The 23448-nt window shown below is 46.0% G+C and overlaps 1 pseudogene; it reads right to left on the bottom strand.

Annotated features, from left to right (window-relative positions):
* LOC142313016 (uncharacterized) overlaps positions 1-23448 on the bottom strand; it is a 183075-nt pseudogene that overhangs the window by 144715 nt on the left and 14912 nt on the right.

The following is a 23448-nucleotide window of genomic DNA, read 5'->3' as shown; positions in this document are numbered from 1 at the left end:
AAAATACCCAAAAGAGACCCCATTCTAAAATCTGCACCCCTCACTCTGCTCAAAACCACATCCAAGAAGTTTATTAACCCTTTAGGAGCCTCACAGCAACCAAAGCAATGTGGAAAGAAAATATGAAAAACTTTGTGTAACAAAAAAAACCAAAAAAAAACAAAAACACTACTACTTACTTTAGCAATAAAATTGAACATTTTCACAAGGGTATCAGGAAAAAAATTAATTGCGCAATTTCTCCTGAGTACACCGATCTCTCATATGTGGTGGAAATTAATTGTTTGGCCCGGCAGAGTTCGGAGGGGAAGGAGCATTATTTGAATTTTTGAGAGCAAAATTGTCTGGAATCATTAGAGGATGCGATGTTGCGTTTGGAGACCCCCTGAGGTGCCTAAACAATGGAGCTCCCCCACAAGGGACCCTATTTTGGAAACTAGACCCCCCCATGGCATAAATCTAGATGGGTAATGAACACTTTGAACCCCCACGGGCTTCATACATTGAGCCATAAAAACAAAAAAGTACTTTTTTTTCCCCACAAAAAATTTTTATCTTACGCTCAATTTTTTACAGGGGTAAATGGATAAAATGGACCGCAAAATTTGTTGGGCAATTTGTTCTGAGTACACTGATACCTCATATGTGGCAGAAACCAGTTTGGGCGCACGGCAGAGCTCCAGGGGGAAGGAGCGTCATTTGACTTTTTAAATGGAAAATTAGCTGGACTCGTTAGCCGCACCATGTTGCGTTTGGAGATCCCCCTGATGTGCCCAAACAAGGGAGCTCCCCCACATGTTACCCCATTTTGGAAACTAGCCCCCCCCCCCCCCCAAAAAAAAAAAATATTAGTTTGGCGAAATAAATACGGACGTAAGAAAAATAAAAAAAATGGTTTATTGCAGGACTATAGCACATGTACACATACTTTGTTAGCAGGTGTTATTGCCATCTTGTGGCCTTTCCAGGTACTTCTGTGGGTTATGTTTCTGAGCAAGGGTCTTTCTATTTTTCCTTGCTACCAATGTGCACTTGTTTTCTCACCTTTGTATCAAATTATATTTGTATTTCACTATATATCTCTTGTGGTCCTTTCTTGTCGGAGTACCCGATTATTGATTCTATACCACATCTCCATAGGGGGGGTCACAACTTTTATCTTCATTGTGGACCTCTCCATTCCTGGAATATATTTTGTAGGTTTACATGTTTGAAAGCTGTTTGTTTGAATCCAAGGGGGTGAAAATAAAAAAATAAAAAATATTAGATAGGAGATTTTTTTTTCATTTTTTTTTACATTATAGTTTTATTGGGGAAAAAAAATCTGACTCTTTCCTTCACCTACAGAGAGATGCAGTATCTATTTATTGTGTATTTATGTATGTAGCTGAATAATCTGCTTCTGTTTTTTCTGCCTGCAACACTGGTCAAGATTACCAAATCTTCCTAAGTCTTTCAATAAAGGCAGTGTCTCAATGGTAGAGCTACTGCCTAGTTCACGAGTTTGAGTCCCAGCCATCAATATTAGAGCAATAGGGATCCAACACCCGGCTCCCCACTGATCAGCTCTTACATGGTTTGGAAGAAGATGAATACAAACAGTACACAGAACAGAATACCGCAGCTCCGCACATTCAGCGTCCAATTCTCAGTACTGCAGATCAGCTACTATAATATGAATATAATGTCAGACCCCCACCTATCAGATATTGAGGACCTATTGTAAGACAAAAGTCCTCAATGTCACAGTAGTCAATAATGCTGTTAAAGGGGTTTTCCAACAATGTGAAAAAAACAAATGATGCATTTCAAATGTCAGTCTGTCTTAGTTATGTGTCAGGACAGGCTGCAGTCTGGAGTAAGAAAGCTCCAAAGTCCTGTGTCTTAATGTCAACACAAGCACCTCTGTGAGCCAAGGAGAAAGGCTGTAACATCAGAAGAAATAAATCATCTCCATTGTGCTCAGTCAGCAGAAGAGAAGATTTATATCTTCTGATGTCACAGCCCTTCTCCTCGGCTCATGGTGGTACGTGTGTTTATGACTCAGCTCCTTTGTCAACTGAGACACAGGTCTTGGGAGCTATGTTTCTTCATACTGCAGTCCACCCTGCGATGTGACTGTTCTACACCTGTCACTGGTCTGCTAGACTTTCTTGTGCTCCATGTCAGACTTTGCAAGTAGCCCGGTCCGTTCCTGTGTGATGAACTTCCTAGAACTATACTTGGTACACAAGTCGAGTCTGAGGTTCCAAATGCTCGTTCCGAGTACAATGGCAGTCAATGGAGAACTTAAGCATTTTTCTGTAAAATCTAGAAAAATGCTCGAGTTCCACATTGACTACCATTATACTTGCTACACGAGTCAAGTATGAAAGTGTCCAAATACTTGTTACGAGTACTGAGCACCCGAGCATGGTAGTGCCCGATCACCACTAGTTATGAGTACCTAACACACGAGCATGGTAGTGTTCGCTCATCACTAGGTACGAGTACCAAGCATGGTAGTGCCCGCTTATCACTAGTAACTCTGACATTTCAATGGATCTCAGAGATTGTGAGAATGTTTCTTTGTGACATGTTGTACTTCATGTCGGTGGTAAATTTAGGATGATATTTGCGTTGGTTTGTAAAAATATTTAAAATTTAGCGAAAATGTCACAATTTTCAAAACAGTTAATTTTTATGCTCTTAAACCAGGTATATAATATATATATATATATATATATATATATATATATATATATATATATATATATATATATATATATATATATATATATATATATATATATATATATATATATATATATATATATATATATATATATATATATATATATATATATATATATATATATATATATATATATGAGCAAGGATGGTTGACCTTAGGGAGATCAACATCCACCACTGCGGAGACACCATCACGTGTTTCTCAACGCAGTGATTCTAGAGCAATGCCCCCTGGGAAATATTCAAAGCAAGAAGGCCTGCGGAGACACCATCACATGTTTCTCAACGCTGGCAGGAAACTAGCCAGGTCTTTCACCGGGACGGAACAACCACGGGAAGGGCAGTCTCCAGTCAAGGAGACCACCTATGCCAAACATGGTATCCATCCACAGACAGCCGTTTCGGGGTATTTGCCCCTCATCAGTGTGGAGTAGGAATCTGGCTAGTGGGACATTGCCTAGTAAAAGACTATGTGAGCAAGGATGGTTGACCTTAGGGAGATCAACATCCACCACTGCGGAGACACCATCACGTGTTTCTCAACGCAGTGATTCTAGAGCAATGCCCCCTGGGAAATATTCAAAGCAAGAAGGCCTGCGGAGACACCATCACATGTTTCTCAACGCTGGCAGGAAACTAGCCAGGTCTTTCACCGGGACGGAACAACCACGGGAAGGGCAGTCTCCAGTCAAGGAGACCACCTATGCCAAACATGGTATCCATCCACAGACAGCCGTTTCGGGGTATTTGCCCCTCATCAGTGTGGAGTAGGAATCTGGCTAGTGGGACATTGCCTAGTAAAAGACTATGTGAGCAAGGATGGTTGACCTTAGGGAGATCAACATCCACCACTGCGGAGACACCATCACGTGTTTCTCAACGCAGTGATTCTAGAGCAATGCCCCCTGGGAAATATTCAAAACAAGAAAGCCTGCAAAGACACCATCACATGTTTCTCAACGCTGGCAGGAAACTAGCCAGGTCTTTCACCGGGAACGAAAAACCACGGGATGGGCAGTCTCCAGTCAAGGAGACCACCTATGCCAAACATGGTATCCATCCACAAACAGCTGTTTCGGAGTATTTGCCCCTCATCAGTGTGGAGTAGGAAACTGGCTAGTGGGAGCAATGCCTAGTAGAAGACTACATAAGCAAGGATGATTGACCGTGGTTTTTCCTTCCCGGTGAAAGACCTGGCTAGTTTCCTGCCAGCGTTGAGAAACATGTGATGGTGTCTCCGCAGGCCTTCTTGCTTTGAATATTTCCCAGGGGGCATTGCTCTAGAATCACTGCGTTGAGAAACACGTGATGGTGTCTCCACAGTGGTGGATGTTGATCTCCCTAAGGTCAACCATCCTTGCTCACATAGTCTTTTACTAGGCAATGTCCCACTAGCCAGATTCCTACTCCACACTGATGAGGGGCAAATACCCCGAAACGGCTGTCTGTGGATGGATACCATGTTTGGCATAGGTGGTCTCCTTGACTGGAGACTGCCCTTCCCGTGGTTGTTCCGTCCCGGTGAAAGACCTGGCTAGTTTCCTGCCAGCGTTGAGAAACATGTGATGGTGTCTCCGCAGGCCTTCTTGCTTTGTATATATATTATATATATATATATATATATATATATATATATATATATATATATATATATATATATATATATATATATATATATATATATATATATATATATATATATATATATATATATATCTCTTACAAAAGTAGGGTTAAACGTTTAACCCCCTTATGACAGCTTATGGATTAAAACTTTAGCATTTAAGGGTAGTTCTTCGGTGGTAAGAAAAAAAGCGAATAGCGCCCCCCAGCATCGGAAAATCTCTGCAGTTTCAGCTGATTCTGGAGATCACGATCCAGGCCATTTTTTTCTGGTCCCAGGTCTGCATGTCTTTCTTGTCTGGTGCAGGACTCAAACCCCCCCCCTCCCCAAGGTTCTGGGATCCTAACTTTTGGTATTGCTCCATCAGCATGCAAATCCTAGTAATACCTCGCACCACACCCTGTCAGGCACACCAGTGGGTGGTCTAGCTAGAACAGGGCCACCCGCCTAGGGGTCAGGCAGACTGGTGGGAGGGGCAGAGTCAGAAGAGTGGTAGCCCTCAGAGTGAGGAGCTAGGGGGGAGTTGAGCTCCCTGGGAGAGGTTGGCTAGGTGCAGACGGTGGTCTGGGACTGAAGGAGTCTGAGACCCAGCCGCAGGGTATTGGAAAAAGGTGCCAGGCTTAGTTTTGGGGAACGGTCGGCTACCGTAGTACCTAGTAACCGAACCGGTACCGAGCACGGCGGGGTACTGAACCCTAGATCAGGGAGTAGCTTCACGCAACCTGATAATTAACCTGTGGAGGATAGTCTCTTTATCCTCCATAGGTTACTTATGAACTTTCCCCAAGAGCTCAGAGATCGAAGGCATCAACACAATGAGGGGATAGGGCTTTCCAGCTTATGCGGCCCACTGAAATCCCAAGTGTCAGCCATCGAGAACACAGCTTCCCTACTTAACAGTGGGGAGCGGGACCCCGACAGCTTCAAGCATAGGGGTCACTCAGAACATCTAAAATACAGTGCATGGAGGCAAGGTACAGATTAGCAACCAATGTAAATATCGGGTAACCAAGAAGCCCTTCCCTTGGTTACCCGATATTTACCTTCGTTACCAGCGTCCGCCGCTCTCACACTGCCAGTGCCGGCTCCCTGTTCCCTGCACTCCTAGCCACAGTACACATCGGGTTAATTACCCGATGTGTACTCCAGCTACGTGTGCAGGGAGCAGGGAGCCGGCACTGACAGCTGAGAGCGGCGGACGCTGGTAACAAAGGTAAATATCGGGTAACCAAGGGAAGGGCTTCTTGGTTACCCGATATTTACATTGGTTACCAGCGTCCGCAGAAGCCGGCTCCCTGCTCACTGCACATTTAGTTGTTGCTCTGTCGCTGTCACACACAGCGATGTGTTCTTCACAGCGGGAGAGCAACAACTAAAAAATGGTCCAGGACATTCAGCAACAACCAACGATCTCACAGCAGGGGCCAGGTTGTTGCTGGATGTCACACACAGCAACATCGCTAGCAAGTTGTGCCTCAGCAGCGATGTTGCTAGCGATGTTGCTTAGTGTGACGGTACCTTAAGACTTTATTGATCAACCACCACAATCCCTATGAACAGACCATTGCCCTTCCCCATTAACCTAAATCTTTACCATTACTGAAGGAAACCTTACAAATCGTCTCTCCAAATCACACCTCACCACTTGTGTACTTGACTCAATCCCATCCCACCTCCTCCCAAACCTCACCACTACACTTAACCCAGCCCTAACAAATGTTGTCAACTTATTACCCTCTGGTATCTTCCCCTCTGCTTTAAACATGCCACAATCACACTGATCCTTAAGAATCCATCCTTCGACCTGACCTCTAAGTCCAGCCATCGGCCAATATCGCTGACCCCCTTCGCCTCCAAGTGTTGAGGAGGACCTTTCCATCAAATACTTGATTGACCTCTTGACAGGGAATTGTGAGAAGTGTGTCAATTTGCCTTACACAAGTCAGCTTTTCAGATGATACGCAACACAGGTTTGAAGATGACCACCATTTCCTGTTCTCCACACCTTGGCTGGAATGCAAGGAGTGTCCAGATGTAAGACGACCACCATATAAGGAAAAGACCCACTGGCCAAGCTAGAGGACTAACCTGCACCATGGATTCATCCACTGACGTCAGACCCGCCCATCAGCATCTACACGGATCTCCCCATTGGCTAGCCCATGAACTGTCCCTCTAAATGGGCATATCCAAACTAGTGTACGCCCTTAGCCTATATATCAGAGGCCGCATGGTCTTTCCTGCTCTCTTGGCTGCCATTTTTACTGTGATCAAAAAGAGATTTCACATCCGACTGTCTGATGTGATTTCCTTACACATGCACTTGATCCACACCAATTAAGCCAGTCAGTAGGCAACAAGTGACCTCTGGTTAAGAGTTCACCCTAACACAAGCTCCTCAAACAACCGAACACTGAACTTTCTTACCACCTCTCATCTAACTCTTTGACAACCTACCTAACCAAACCCAAACCAAAATGACTAACGACTTACTGCCATAGCTAACAGACAATTCTCTAAACTCCTCATTTTTGACCTGTCCTCTGCTTTAGGCCCTGTGCGCACTTACCAGTTTTTGCCGCGGATTTCCTGCATGAAATGTTCATAACATCTCTGCAGTGATTCACCAGCAAATCCTATGGGAAAAAAAATGCTGTGCGCACTAGGCGGATTTTGACAGCTGCATGTTTTGTTGTGGGATTCCCGCAGCAAAAACAATTAAATGTCACTTCTTTTCCGCAGGTAGCTGCGGTATTTCACTCCATTGACTGCAATGTAATCGTATAATCCCACAGGGAATAACGCAGGCAGCAAATTCTGTGCAGTTCATTGCGTTTTCCTGCGTTATTCCCTGCGGTATTTTGCATTTTTCGGGACATAATTTTCATCACTGCCTGCGGTTTGCAGGGAAGTGATGTCATTATGACAGGAAGAGGAAGCGGAGCAGAGAGTAAAACACACATGTCACACTCACACACATAGAATACACATACAAATCAAACGGACATAAAAATAAAATAAAATCTCCCTCTCAAACGCATGTGGATTTCGGTGCTTTTTTTGCGGGGTTTTTACGCGAGTGCGGTAATCTTTCAGTGCCAGCGGAATTTTCTTAAGAAAATTCCGTTTTCCAGTACGCACAGGACCTTAGACAATAGACTAGTCACTGCTACAAATTTTCTCTTCCCTTGGCATCAAAGACATTGCCCTTTCCCAGATCTTGTCATACCTCTCTAACCACACATTTAGTGTCTCCCACTTGCACACTACCTCCTCATCCCACCCTCCCTTTGTCAAAGGCCCTTTAGGCTTTATCTTGCAACCACTACTCTTCTCAATCTATACCTTCAGCCTGGGACAACTCAAAGACCCAGTGCCTCTATATGCCGATGACACTCAGATATACCTCTTTGGCACAGACATCCTGTTGTCCAGATTCTGTAGTTTCTATCAGCCATATCCTCCTCCACCTTTCACTTCCTAAAGCTCAATCTGAACTCCTCATCTCTCCTAACTCCTCCACTCACTCTCTCTATTACAATAAACGCAAATGAAAAAAGGTCCATGGAGCCTCTGTTAGGAGTCTCAAAATGGAAAATAGCCAGATATCCCTCCGGGAAGGCCCTAGCCAAGGAGTGTCTCTTTTTAGGAGACCACCATATTATGTGGCCCTTTTAGTCAATATCCAGCTCTTGACGAGTTTAAAGATATGACAAAGGGAAATACCCATGTCATATCTTTAAACTCGTCAAGAGCTGGATATTGACTAAAAAGGGCAACTTAATATGGTGGTCTCCTAAAAAGAGCCACTCTTTGGCTAGGTCCTTCCCGAAGGGATATCTGGCTATTTTACGTGTCAAGACTCCTAACAGAGGCTCCACGGACCTTTTTTCATTTGCATACTTCCCAGGGGGCAATGCACCTAGGATTTCACTGTGTTGAGTGCCTTTGCCGGCTGCCAGCATTGTTTTCTCAGGCTAGTCTCCCTGAGATCAGTGATTGTTTTGTCATGCTCTAACCTTGTACCTGAAGTCCGCTGTCTAGGAGTAACCCTTGACTCTACCTTGGCCTTCAAAACCTCACATCCTGTTCTTACCACCTCCTGCAGCCTTTAACTCAAAAATATTTTCAGAATCAGTCATCCTTTCCTCAACTCTGAATCTACTAAATTGCTAGTAAATGCCCTCAATCACCTCAACTACTGCAATAATATCCTAATCTGTGGCCTTTCTGATAACACTCTCACCATTCCTGTATGTCATTAACTCTGCTCCCTGACTACTCCACCTCTCTGCTTGTTACTTTTCAGCTTCTCTACTAGAGTTGAGCGCGGTTCGCGGTTCGTGGTTCTCCAGTTCTAGGCTCGAGTGATTTTTGGGCTGTTCGAGATCGAACTAGAACTCGAGCTTTTTGCTAAAAGCTCGATAGTTCTAGAAACGTTCGAGAACGGTTCTAGCAGCAAAAAGCAGGGCTTTTTACAGCTACAGTGTGCAGGAGCCATCGCTGGCAGCCTGCCACAAGCTGGTAACCAAGATAAACATCGGGTATCCAAGCAAAGCGCTTTGGTTAGTAACCCGATGTTTATCTTAGTTACGTGCAGGAAGCCCACACTTCCCGCTCAGCTCGCTCCGCCCCCTCCTGCCCGCGGCATGTATACATACATACATATACACACACACACACACACACTCTCACTCACGCACACCCCCCCCCCCCCCTCCCAGCTACAGTGTGCAGGAGCCATCGCTGGCAGCCTGCCACAAGCTGGTAACCAAGATAAACATCCGGTATCCAAGCAAAGCGCTTTGGTTAGTAACCCGATGTTTATCTTAGTTACGTGCAGGAAGCCCACACTTCCCGCTCAGCTCACTCCGCCCCCTCCTGCCCGCGGCATGTATACATACATATACACACACACTCTCACACACGCACCCCCCCCCCCGCTCGGCTTACCTGCGGTGATGAAGTCCCGCCATCCCGACCTCAGCGCTGTCACTTTCCTCCATGGCCGCCGCTTGTCACATTACCTATCGCTTCCGACCCGAGACTGACACTGGCGGTGACGTCACGGACCTCTCGCGATACTTGATGTGAAGGCGCCGGTCATTGACCTCAGTGACAGGGGCTGTCGGCAGTGCTGGAGATCAGCGCAGGTAATGTACCTCGCTGACAGCAGCACTTGTCACCCCCCTGCAGTGACCTGGGCTGACCCATTGATGTTAGCTCAGGTCACTGCATTGCTCTCCCAGCCAATGGGGAACATCCTGCTCTTGATTGACTGGGACAGTGTGGATCGTCATGGCAACCCCTTGGATTACACCAGACCTGGATTTGTTTTTCAATCTAATAAATTGGTTAAAGAGGGAATGTTTTGGGGAGTGTTTTTTCAAATAAAAATGTGTTTGTCGTCTATTTTTTTTTATTACTGACTGGGTTGGTGATGTCGGGTATCTGATAGACGCCTGACCTCACCAACCCCAGGGCTTGATGCCAGGTGACATTACACATCTGGTATTAACCCCATATATTACCCCGTTTGCCACCGCACCAGGGCGCGGGATGAGCTGGGGCGAAGCACCAGGATTGGCGCATCTAATGGATGCGCCACTTCTGGGGCGGCTGCGGCCTGCTATTTTTAGGCTGGGGAGATTCCAATAACCATGGACCTCCCTAGTCTGAGAATATCAGGCCCCAGCTGTCTGCTTTACCTTGGCTGGTGATCCAATTTTGGGGGACCCCTACGTGTTTTTTTTTTTAATTATTTATTTAATTTAAAATAACAGCGTGGGGTGCCCTCAGTTTTGGATTACCAGCCAAGGTGAGGTTGCCAGCTGTGGTCTGCAGGCTGCAGCCGTCTGCTTTACCCTAGCTGGCTACAAAACTAGGGGGAACCCTACGTCATTTTTTTTTCATTTTTTTGGCTAAATACAAAGCTAAGCACCCCTTAGTGCCGCATGAAAAGGTACCAAAGGGTGCTCCACTTTTTCTCCATTTTTTTCTCCACTTTTTTCTCCTCTTATGCTCCACTTTTGCTCCACTTTTGCTCCACTTTTGCTCCACTTTTGCTCCGTTCTTTTTCTATGGTCGGTCTACCCATTAGCTCTGCCATGCATACTGTAGCTCTACACCTACTGCACATGTTACTTTATGATTGACATCTCTTTCGTACCAGAGCTGTCTAAGTCTACTCTGACCCCATATTTGTCATTACTATATTGTCCTTGTACTGTATTATGACATTTGTATCATGTGTTTCATTTCTTGCTGTGTTGCAATTTTTTTGCTGCATCCCAATTGTACCTCTACATTGTTCGAGTTTATGTTATTGTTCTCTCACTCTTATGTGATACTGATTATTGTCATTTTTCATGATTACATGCAGATAAGTCCAATCTGACGAAGGCTCAGGCCGAAACGTCATTTGTAACTTGTTTTGGACAAAAACATATATGCTTATGAAAAAAAATTTTTTCTTAATATGGACCAATAAAGAGTGATTTTGCATTACTATCCATTGTGACTTACTGACTTAGTCTGGGAGATTTAAAGTGCCGAGGTTACTCACTAATTTTATCTATTATTACCTCTGAGCACCTATATACCAGTGAGCAGAGCTTCCTCTACAGTAGTTCTCCTGATTAGGCATGCCCTTACCTCATGAGCAGGGCATTGCAGCTTTGGTAGCAACCATTACGACATGGACTCTGCTGCTGTGGACCCGGGGAGAGTGAGTGCAGATTCATTGCTCCCACACTCCTCACATGAAGGGTCCGCACTCCTAGAAAATGGGGGATACGTTCCCCGAGTGTCTCCCCCCCCCATATTCTAGACGGTCCAGAGTCGTCGTGGGACCCCTTTATTTTTTTTTCTTACAATAAATTGGTGAAAGAGGAAATGTTTTGGGGACTGTTTTTTCAAATAAATTTCTTTTGTCGATTTTTTGTTTTTGTTAGTACTGACAGTTTATGATGTTGGGTATCTAATAGACGCCATGACATCACAAACTGCTGGGCTTGATCTCAGGTGACTTTACAGCTAGTATCAACCCGATTTATTACCCCGTTTGCCACTGCACCAGGGCACGGGATGAGCTGGGGTGAAGCGACAGGATTGGCGCATCTAGTGGATGCGCCACGTCTGGGGTGCCTGCGGCCTGCTATTTTTAGGCTGTGAAGGCCCAATAACTATGGACCTTCCCACCCTGAGAATACCAGACCACAGCTGTCCGCTTTACCTTGGCTGGTGATCCAATTTGGGGGGGACCCTACTTTTATTGTGTAATTATTAATATTTATAAAATAATTATAAAAAAAGAGCCTGAGGGGACCTCCACATTGGATCCCCAACCACGGTAAAGCTGCCAGCTGTGGTTTTCAGGCTACAGCCGTCTGCTTTACCCTAGCTGGCTATCAAAAATGGGGGGACCCAACGTCATTTTTTTTTAACTATTTTTTAAATAGAAAAAATTAATGGGCTTCCCTGTATTTTGATTGCCAACCAAGGTAACGGCAGGCAGATGGGGGTGGCAACCCATAGCTGTCTGCTTTATCTGCGCTGAGAATCAAAAATACCGCGGAGCGCTACGTCCTTTTTTTAAAGATTTATTTTTACAGCACTGTGATGTCCAGCAATCAAAATACAGGGAAGCCCATTTTATTTTTAGTTATTTAAATAAATAATTAAAAAAAATATATATGGGCTCCCGCTGCATTTTTTGTATTGCTAGCTAAGGGTAATCCAAGCAGCTACTGGCTGCTAACCCCCACTGCTTGGTGTTACCTTCACTGGCAATGGAAAATCCAGGGAAGCATTTTTTATTTTTTTTGCCAAAAAACTACAAAAAAAGGACGTGAGCTTCGCCATATTTTTGTATGCTAGCCAGGTATAGCAGGCAGGTGCTGGAAGAGTTGGATACAGCGCCAGAAGATGGCGCTTCTATGAAAATGCCATTTTCTGAGGTGGCTGCAGACTGCAATTCACAGCAGTGGGGCCCAGAAAGCACAGGCCAACCTGTGGTGCGGATTCCAATCCTCAGCTGCCTAGTTGTACCTGGCTGGACACAAAAATGGGGCAAAGCCTACGTCATTTGTTTTCTAATTATTTCATGAAATTCATGAAATAATAAAAAAAGGGCTTCCCTTTATTTTTGGTTCCCAGCTGGGTACAAATAGGCAACTGGGGGTTGGGGGCAGCCGTACCTGCCTGCTGTACCTGGCTAGCATACAAAAATATGGCGAAGCCCACATAATTTTTTCAGGGGGCAAAAAACTTCTGCATACAGTCCTGGATGGAGTATGCTGAGCCTTGTAGTTCTGCAGCTGCTGTCTGTATGGAGAAGAGCAGACAGCAGCTGCAGAACTACAAGGCTCAGCATACTCCATCCAGGACTGTATGCAGAAGTTTTTTGCCCACCAAAAAAATGACGTGGGCTTCGCCATATTTTTGTATGCTAGCCAGGTACAGCTGGCAGCCACGGGCTGCCTCCAACCCCCAGTTGCCTATTTGTACCCGGCTGGGAACCAAAAATATAGGGAAGCCCGTTTTTTTTAATTATTTCACTTATTTCATGAAATAATTAAAAAACAAATGACGTAGGCTTCGCCCCATTTTTGTGTCCAGCCGGGTACAACTAGGCAGCTGGGGATTGGAATCCGCAGCACAGGTTAGCCCGAGGTTTGTGGGCGCCTCTGCTGCGGATTTCAGTCCGCAGCCGTCCCAGAAAATGGCGCTCTCATAGAAGCGCCATCATCTGGCGCTGTATCCAACTCTTCCAACAGCCCTGGAGCCGGGTGGCTTGTTGGGTAATCATGAGTTAATACTGGCTTTGTTTTACCAGCCAGTATTAAGCCAGAGATTCCTAATGTCAGGCACGTTTGACCCGGCCATTAAGAATCTCCAATAAAGGGTTAAAAAAAAGACACCACACAGAGAAAAAATACTTTAATAGAAATAAATACACAGACACATTAGAGACTCCATCTTTATTACCCCCTGTCAGCCCTCCACGATCCTGCTCTTCTGTCTTCTTTCTTTCTAGTGTAGTAGTAGTGACGATTGTAGTGAGGATGAGATTCACCAGCTCATAACTTGGGGCTGGGGAACCTCCATCTTCACTACAATGCTCACTACAAATCGGGAAGCAGCGTGCAGCCTTCATTCCGTGAGTGATCACTGCTGGCTGCTAGCGGTAACGCTGACAGACGCGTTACCATAGCAACGGTGCTCTCGGAGCCGCGGTTAGCGGTGACGTCACCGCTAACTGCGTTGCTATGGCAACGGTGATCTCCGTTAATGACCGGCTGTGTCAGCCGGTCCCTGACGGAACGGGGAGTCGACCGTGTGCTAGAGCATGTCGCCGGTACACGGCGATACACATATGTGCACCGTGTACCGGAGAGATGCACTCGCAGGTCCTACATGACGTGTCATAGTCATGTGACCAGTCTGTAGCCAATGAGATAATAGCCACGTGACTGGTCACATGGCTATTTTGACGTCACGATAGGTCCTGCTTCTCTGCTGGCAGTGCAGGTCACCGGGAGGATTCAGCGATCATCGGATGGAATAGCGGCAGGAGACAGAGTGCAGAAGGGATCGCGAGGACCGGTAAGTGTTATGGCAATGTTTATTAACTGTTTGTGTACATTTATAATGCATTTTTATGTGTTTGTGATTGCCTCCCATTATAGCCTATACGTTCGAGTTCGGTTCGTCGAACGTTCGACGAACTGAACTCGAACGAGACCTCCGTTCGGCGAACCACCTCGAGCCGAACCGCGACCGGTTCGCTCATCTCTATTCTCTACTCTGCAAATCCATTCATTGGCTCCCCATTGCCCAACTTATCCAATTCAACCTACTAAAATAGACCACAAAAACCATCCATAATCTGTTTCCTCCATATAGCTCTGAACTAATCTCCCAACACGTCATCACAAGACCTCCTCTTTTCCACACTTGTACATTCCTCAACCAATCACCTTCAAAACTTCTCATGAGTATCCCCTGTCCTCTGGAATTCTGAGCCCCAACACACTAGATCATCCACCACATTTGGAACTTCAGATGGAATATGAAAACCTTTTTCAGAAAAGCTACAGCTGGCAATGACCCCAATTCCACATCACCACCAGAGCTGCTGCAACACCCTGACCTACTGTCTCCTCCCAATTATCCTGTAGACTAAGCCCATAAGCACAGGAACCTCTCCATTCTGTACCAGTCGGTCAGTGTTAGACTACTTCCACACATCAGTTTTTTGGCATCAGGCACAATCCGGCAGTGCCTGATGCAACGGATCCGGCGCAGAATGTGCAAAAACGGATGCGCCGGATCCTTTTTTTTGACGGATCTGGTATACCTGATCTGTCAAAAAACGGATCCGGCGCATCCGTTTTTTTGCATCTGTTTCGTCCGTTTTTTTGCAATACATTGGAGCATGCTCAATTTAAAAAAACGGATCCTGCGGCCGCATCCGTTTTTTACCGCATTACGACGGATCCAGCATCCATAGCCTTCCATTGTAAATCACGCCGTATCTCTGGATCCAGCGCAATGCGTTTTTTCTCAGAGACAAAAAAACGTTACAAGAGACATTCCATCCGGCCACCGCATTAGCCAATTACAACTGATCCGGCAAAAACCGGATGCAACGCAAGGCCATCAGGCACAATCCGACGCTAATACAAATCAATGGGGATAAAACGGATCCGGCGCCAGATCCATTTTATCCTTTTTCATGATTCTGCCTGATGGAAAAAAACTGATGTGTGAAAGTAGCCTTAGTTTGTTCATTGTTCAAGATCGACCAAACAAGGGAAGTCTTTTCTGCTCAATGACTGCATCCCCTTCATATAACAGACCAGACCACTGCCTCTCCTCCATAAACATTCTACCCGCCATCATTGAAGGAGAGCTTGCACATCATCTCTCAAAAGCGCACCTCACCACCTGTGCACTTGACCCCATCCTATCTCCTCCCCAACCTCACCACCACACTTATCCCAGCCTTAACCCATCTGTTAAACTTATCTTTAACTTCTGGTACTTTCTGTTCTGCTTTCAAACATGCAGCAATCACACCCATTCTAACGAAACCTTTTCTTGATCTGACCTCTACTACAAGCCATCACCCATATCACTGCTCCCATTCGCTTCAAAACTCCTCGAACAGCATGTCCACGCTGAACTTTCCTACCAACTTTCATCCAACTCTCTTTGACAACCCACAATCTGGTTTCCATCCACCTCACTCTACTGAAACTGCCCTGAGCAAAATTACTAATGACTTACCTACTGCCAAAGCCAACAGACACTTCTCTATACTCCTCCATCTAGGCCTGTCCTCAGCCTTTGACACGGTCGACCACTCCCAACTATTACAGATCCTCTCTTCCTTGGTGTCCAAGACCTTCCCATCTCCTGGATCTCTTCATACCTTACCAACCGCACGTTTAGTGACTCCCACTCCCATACAACCTCTTCATCCCGCCCTCTCTCTTTTGGCATCCCATAAGGCTCTGTCCTGGGATCCTTACTCTTTTCCATCTATACATTTGGCCTGGGACAACTCAAAGTTCCATGGCTTTCAGTACCACCTATATGCAGATGACACTCAGATCTACCTCTCTGGCCCAGACGTTACATCTCTGCTATGGGGAGATAAGGTATGCACACCAGTGACTATGTAAGGGGAATACATGGAATAGCAGAAACTGCTGTGTGAATACTGACTTGAAAAATCCAATAGCTATATGTAAGAGTGAAAATGTGAAAAATGGAATCTGCATTACTGCTTTGGACATATGAATCAAGAGAAATTTAGCTACTGAATTGATCAATGCAATAGAGCCCCAACACTACGCCAAAGTATTTCTCTACGTTGGGGTCCCTAGCTTGTGTGTGTCCTCTCATGCAGTTAAAAAACTTACCGTGTGTGGGAAGCTGAGACCCAGGCTATTTATGCGTATGATATGGATTGGCAATAGGTGTGGTTGGGGAGGGTTCACAAACGAAAAACTACTAACAATAAGGAATAACGTTATTCCTTATTGTTAGTAGTTTTTCGTTTGTGAACCCTCCCCAACCACACCTATTGCCAATCCATATCATACGCATAAATAGCCTGGGTCTCAGCTTCCCATACACGGTAAGTTTTTTAACTGCATGAGAGGACACACACAAGCTAGGGACCCCAACGTAGAGAAATACTTTGGCGTAGTGTTGGGGCTCTATTGCATTGATCAATTCAGTAGCTAAATTTCTCTTGATTCATATGTCCATGGCAGTAATGCAGATTCCATTTTTCACATTTTCACTCTTACATATAGCTATTGGATTTTTCAAGTCAGTATTCACACAGCAGTTTCTGCTATTCCATGTATTCCCCTTACATAGTCACTGGTGTGCATACCTTATCTCCCCATAGTGATGTTTTTTTAGGTTTTTTGCACCCAGTTCAGACTTAGAATGGTGTTCCAAACGTTATTCCTTATTGTTACATCTCTGCTGTCCAGAATCCCAGAGAGTGGCTACCGGCCATATCCTCCTCGTTCTCTCGCTTCCTAAAGTTGAATGTGGCCAAAACTGAACTAATCATCTTTTCTCCATCTCACCTATCTTCCCTACCTGATCTATTACAATAAACATCATGCTCTCTCCAGTACCTGAAGTCCGCTGCCTCAGAGGAACATTCAACTCTGCCTTGTCCTTCATACCATCCCTCATCACCTCCTGCAACTAAAAAAATATTTCCCGAATCCGTACTTTCCTTAATTCACAATCTACGAAAATGCTAGTGCATGCCCTCAATCTCCCGCTTTGACTACTGCAACATCCTCCTCTGTGGCCTCTCTGCTAACACTCTCCCACCTCTCCAGTCCATCCTTAACTCTGCTGCCCGACTGATCCACCTTTTTCCTTCCTACCACCCCACTTCTCCCCTCTGCAAATCCCTTCATTGGCTCCCAGTCCTCCACCGTATCCAATTCAAACTACTATCACTGACCTACAAAGCTGTCCATAATCTGTCTCCTCCATGTATCTCTGAACTAATCTCCCGCTACACTCCAACACGCTATCTCTGGTCCTCCCAAGATCTCCTTCTCTCCTCCTCGCTCATTCGCTCCTCATGCAACCATCTCCAAGACTTCTCCCGAGCATCCCCTGTCTTCTGGAATTCGCTGCCTCAACACATCAGATTATCTGCTACACTTGCCAGTTTCAAACGAAACTTGAAAAGTCATCTATTCAAAAATGCCTATAGTCTCCCATGGCCTCACTGCCTTACCACTGCCGGAGCTGCCACCCACCATCACCCCACCTACTGTCTGCTCCCCAATATCCTATAGAATATAAGCCCGCAAGGGCAGAGTCCTCTTCACTCTGTACCAGTCTGTCTATTGTAACTTGAACATCTATTTTGTATGTTACCCCCTATGTACAGCACCATGGAATCAATGGCGTTCTATAAACAACAAAACTAAAATTTTGATTTATATATTTGTATTTAGTATATAACCCATTCTCATAGTCTAATAGCAGCTAATGGGCCTACAGACCCTAAAGTTGGAAAATCTTTCTTCCTCATCAGTAGAGACAGCAGATAATGAAGGTTTCGGTCCCGGGGCACATAATTCTATTTCACCTCCATATTATAGGTGCACAGCGCTGTTATTACATACAGCGCTATCACATTATCAGCCAGATATCATGTTTTATTTTTATCTGAACAAGGGAATCTCTGGCCTTGAACTGTCTGGTCCGGAGAATGAGAAGAATGTGACTCTTCTCTGCTTTATTTAGCGGCATCTCCTCGCCGGTTACCTGTAGGATTGTCCTCTGTACGCCGCTCTTTGCCCCGAACATCACTTTCGTTCTCCATTATGGATGCAGAATTAAGATTCTTCAGCTCTTTACCAGGATATCTTAACTGTGAAAGAAATAATGGATAAGTTACCGACAAAAGGAACCCTCACCTGGAAGGATTTAGATGATCGGAGATCAGTAAAAAGGATCCATCAGCTTTAGTAACTCCCTTCATTACCCTTAATGTAATAACTCTAGGGCATCTTTCCTTACAGCTCTGTGTTGTACCGTGCCTCTGTTCTTCCTACTGATGATTACTGTGAGGTGCAACAAATAGGAATCTGTTTCTGCTCTGACCAATCAGCTGAGAGTGTTGTTATAGTGGAAATGCCCAATTGAGAATATATTCCTAAATTTCTAAGTGGCAGAACAAAAGAACGGCAATCACAATGCAGAGAAAAAAAAAATAAATCTCCAGAATGGATTTATGGCAAATGCAAGTATTTAGTATCCTCTGGGCTCGGCCCCTGCTCTTACCCCTCTTCTTCCAGATTGAGATTGTGGAAGGTTGTAAACCAAGAGAGTAGAGATGTATTTACACAAACAAATTCTCCCCCCCCCCCATATAGTATGTAGACAGACAAGTTCTCCTCCTCTTTCCCCATATATAATATATAACACACACACAATCCTCCCCCACATATAGTATTGGAATTGTAGTATCCATTTTGGATTCTGATTTTTTTTTTTTTAATCACATAATGGGTCTATGTTTAAATGCCTAAAAGAAGATCCATTACACACACACACACACACACACACACACACTCTAAGGCTAGGTTCACATTTCCATTGTTTTGCATCAGTCACATGCGTTGCTTGACGCTTGTGACTGATGCGTTGTACAACAGATGACAAGAATAGAATTCATTGTCGGACTCCTCCGTTGTAAAAGAGAGAACGATCATCCGATCGCTCACAGCAGCCGGCCGCCTTGTGATCAGCCGATCGCTCACAGCAGCCGGCCGCCGGGTGATCAGCCGATCGCTCACAGCAGCCGGCCGCCGGGTGATCAGCCGATCGCTCACAGCAGCCGGCCGCCGGGTGATCAGCCGATCGCTCACAGCAGCCGGCCGCCGGGTGATCAGCCGATCGCTCACAGCAGCCGGCCGCCGGGAATGTGTGCAGGGGGCGAAGTGCGGGGTGGGTGGAGTCGAGCGGTGCCATGGTGCTGAGGACGTCAGCGCCGGTGACTGTATGGCTGGGGACAGGTGAGTGTCATATACACACCTATACATATATGTGCGCGTGTACATGGAGTGCGGGAGGGGGCGAGGCCGAGCGGGGGAACTGTCGGGCTCCTTGCACACGTAGCCAGGGTAAATATCGGGTAACTAAGCAAAGCACTTTGCTTGGTTACCCAATATTTACCTTGCTTACGTGTGCAGGGAGCCAGAGAGAGCATGCGCAGCGAAAGCCTACGGATTGCACTGCTCAAAAAACAGTTACAGGCTGCGTTCCTGCCGACCGGCGGTCAGTCGTTCCACGACTGATCAGTCGGGCGGAGGATGCAACGCAGCATCATCAGTCACAATCCGCCGCTCATACAAGTCTATGGGAACAACGGAATCCGCCAAACGGATTCCTTTGTCTACCAGAGCCGCAGATTGTGACTGATACAAATTGACGGAAATGTGAACCTAGCCTAAAGATGGCTTTACACGCTACGATATTGCTAGCAATTTCTAGCGATATCGAGAGTGTAAGTACCCGCCCCCGTCGCTCGTGTGATCGCTGCTGCTGCAAACATTATTGCTTCTGCAGCGTCACACGCACTTACCTGGTTGGCGTCGTCGCTGTGACTGCCGAACAATCCCTCCCTCAAGGGGGAGGGACGTTCGGCGTCACCGCGACGTCACTAAGTGGCCGGCCAATCAAAGCGGTGGGGCGGAGATGAGCGGGACGTAACATCCCGCCCACCTTCTTCCTTCCGCATTGCGACCGGTGGCAGGTAAGGAGACGTTCCTCGCTCCTGCGGTGTCACACATAGCGATGTGTGCTGCCGCATGAGCGATGAACCACCTGGATAAACAACCCTTACCGATTTTTGAGTTTGGGACGACCTCTCCATGGTGAACGATTTTCACTATTTTGGAGGTTGCTTAAGGTCGCTGGTAAGTGTCACACGCTGAGATATCGTAGCGTGTAAAGCCACCTTTACACTCCATCTAAGCTTCCTGCTGAAAAGGAATTTAATGTCCATTTCTCATAGATAAGATGTACACCCCCCATGTCAGTATGGCCACACTATGCTAATCAAAGGCATCAGATGTAAGCTATAAACACGTTAGTTTGAAATATCCTATTATTTAGAAGACCGAAATACAACTAATCAATAGTATATATATATATATATATATATATATATATATATATATATATATATATATATATATATATATATATATATATATATATATATATATATATATATATATATATATAATCTTTTTGCTAAGCCCAAAAGGATAATTGTATAAATATACAGAACTTCCTCCTAATAAATGGGGAATCCTGTCATACCCTGCATTCACCACTGGCACAATGCGGATCCCTATACGGCGCTGTGCACATAGTGACACACATAATGCGGCACCCATTCAGGAGAAAGCAGAAGGCTAAGATGGCTGAAGTGGAAAAACTGGTTTTCAGCACATGGCTTCTCTTTGTCTATTCCTCCAGCACATGTGATGGTGGTGGGGGGGAGGGATACAGATAAAATTATATACCAAACACTACGCTACAGACACCATTCTAAAAACTGCGCCCCTCAAAGTGCTCAAAACCACATTCAAGAAGTTTATTAACCCTTTCGATGGTTCACAGGGAATGAGAGAATGTGGATGGAGTAATGAAAATGTTATTTTCCCACAAAATAAAAAAAACAAAATTGCTTTAGCCCCAAAAGGAGGAAATGGACAGTATCTGCTAAATTCACAATACCCCATATGTGGTGGAAGGGGAGGAGCTCTTATTTGGCAATAATACATTGCAGATGCCATATCATATTTGAAGATCCACTGACAAGACAGCAGAAAACCCCCACAAGTTACCCCATTCTGGAAACTACACCTCAAGAAAATCTAGGGGTGTAGTGAGCAATTTTAACCCTCAGATTAATAAGAAAAAATAAAAATTGTATAACATTGGGCTGTGAAAATTGAAAATTACCACTGAAATGTTGACCCAAAGTTTTAAATTTTCAAAAAAATGTAATAGGAGAATATGGTGTGGTAACCTGGTGTGTTGGTGGCAGAGGCTGTGCTCCCGGAGGCCTGTAATCCACCTCTCGGTGGATGAGGTCACCGTTATGGTGGGTCCCTCCAAATCGCACACAAAGTTGCCCAATAAAAACGGAATATAAGTTTCGCACAGTAGCTCCCCCTTCAGGTAGAATCTGATGGTGGTGATAGTTGGTTGTGAGTTAGGCTACTTTCACACTTGCGTTCAGCGCAGTCCGTCACTATGGAGAATAGCGCAGTCCGTTAACGCACTGCGCTATTCTCCATAGACTTGTATGAACGACGCACTGTAACGCAAGTGTCAGCATTGCATCCGCTGGACGACGCAGAGTTGTTATTTTGACGCTGCGCCGGGCGGATGGAACGCAGCATGTAACTTTTTTTGAGCAGCGGAAACCTTTATTTTTCACTGCGCATGCTCTTTTTTTTTTTAAAAAAAAAAAAAAAAAAAAAAAAAAAAAAAAAAAAAAAAAAAATCACAAAACTTTATTTTATTTCTCGGTGGCCGAACGTTCAGCTGATCGCCCGGCCGCCGGCACGTCAGGGCACTCAGCTGATCGCCCGGCCGCCGGCACGTCAGGGCACTCAGCTGATCGCCCGGCCGCCGGCACGTCAGGGCACTCAGTTGATCGCCCGGCCGCCGGCACGTCAGGGCACTCAGCTGATCGCCCGGCCGCCGGCACGTCAGGGCACTCAGCTGATCGCCCGGCCGCCGGCACGTCAGGGCACTCAGCTGATCGCCCGGCCGCCGGCACGTCAGGGCACTCAGCTGATCGCCCGGCCGCCGGCACGTCAGGGCACTCAGCTGATCGCCCGGCCGCCGGCACGTCAGGGCACTCAGCTGATCGCCCGGCCGCCGGCACGTCAGGGCACTCAGCTGATCGCCCGGCCGCCGGCACGTCAGGGCACTCAGCTGATCGCCCGGCCGCCGGCACGTCAGGGCACTCAGCTGATCGCCCGGCCGCCGGCACGTCAGGGCACTCAGCTGATCGCCCGGCCGCCGGCACGTCAGGGCACTCAGCTGATCGCCCGGCTGCCGGCACGTCAGGGCACTCAGCTGAGCGCTCGGCCGCCGGCTATTATCAGCGATCAGCTGATCGTTCACAATAGTCAGCTGCCGGTACTGTAAAGAAGAAAAAAAAATAAATAAATAACGCTTTCCGTTATTTTGTACGATCCGTAGCATTGCGTTGTGCCACTATATGCAACGCATCCGTTGCATCCGTCACACAACGCAATGCTACGGAAGCCGTCCAACGCAAGTGTGAAACTAGCCTTAATCTTCAATCATGAAGAAAACAACTACATCTTGGAAATGACTCTTTACTGGTGAGAAGATGGAGACGTATACACAGATGGTAGATAGGACCTGGTCAGTTTTTGCACTTACAGTGAAGGGTTGATTCACACTTGTAGACAGGCAGACCTCGGAGGGAGACGTTTCCTAATGAATCCGGTCACTGGTCCTCAGACTGTCCCTCTGGTAATCCGCACTCCGTCTGCCTTCCTTAGGGCTGAGCTGCTTCTCCTCTGCAGAGAACTTTCTCCTCCAGGTGCAATAGTAACCTCTCCACCAAAGATCCCTTCAGCTCCCTCCTCTCTCCAAGACAACAAATCTCCTACTCTGTAGCCGGAGCTTTCTCCTCCCCCTTCCATGTGACTCTCACAGCTTCAGTCATTGGCTGACTGCCCAGGGAAACTTCTTCTAGCATCTTCCAGAACCTTCTGCATGCTAACAGTCACATGACTAATCCCCTGCAGGAGGGAGGTTAACCCTTTTAGTGCTGCCTATCAGCAGATGTCACAATACATCATAGCATAAAATATACATAGAAATCACAGTGGTTGCATGAAACACCCTATTTTTTCTGGTATCCCATGGGGATGACCAGTGGTGGGGTTACTTCTGCTTCACTGCCAAGCAGCGGAGCCAGGAGACTTGTGAATCCTCACGTTGCTTGCACTGTGTGGTTTGAGGATTCT

This window comes from Anomaloglossus baeobatrachus, chromosome 5 (genome assembly GCF_048569485.1).
Source record: "Anomaloglossus baeobatrachus isolate aAnoBae1 chromosome 5, aAnoBae1.hap1, whole genome shotgun sequence".
Lineage (NCBI taxonomy): Eukaryota > Metazoa > Chordata > Amphibia > Anura > Aromobatidae > Anomaloglossus > Anomaloglossus baeobatrachus.
The sequence above is the reverse complement of the archived record's forward strand: the minus strand, read 5'-3'. Positions and strand labels throughout refer to the sequence as shown.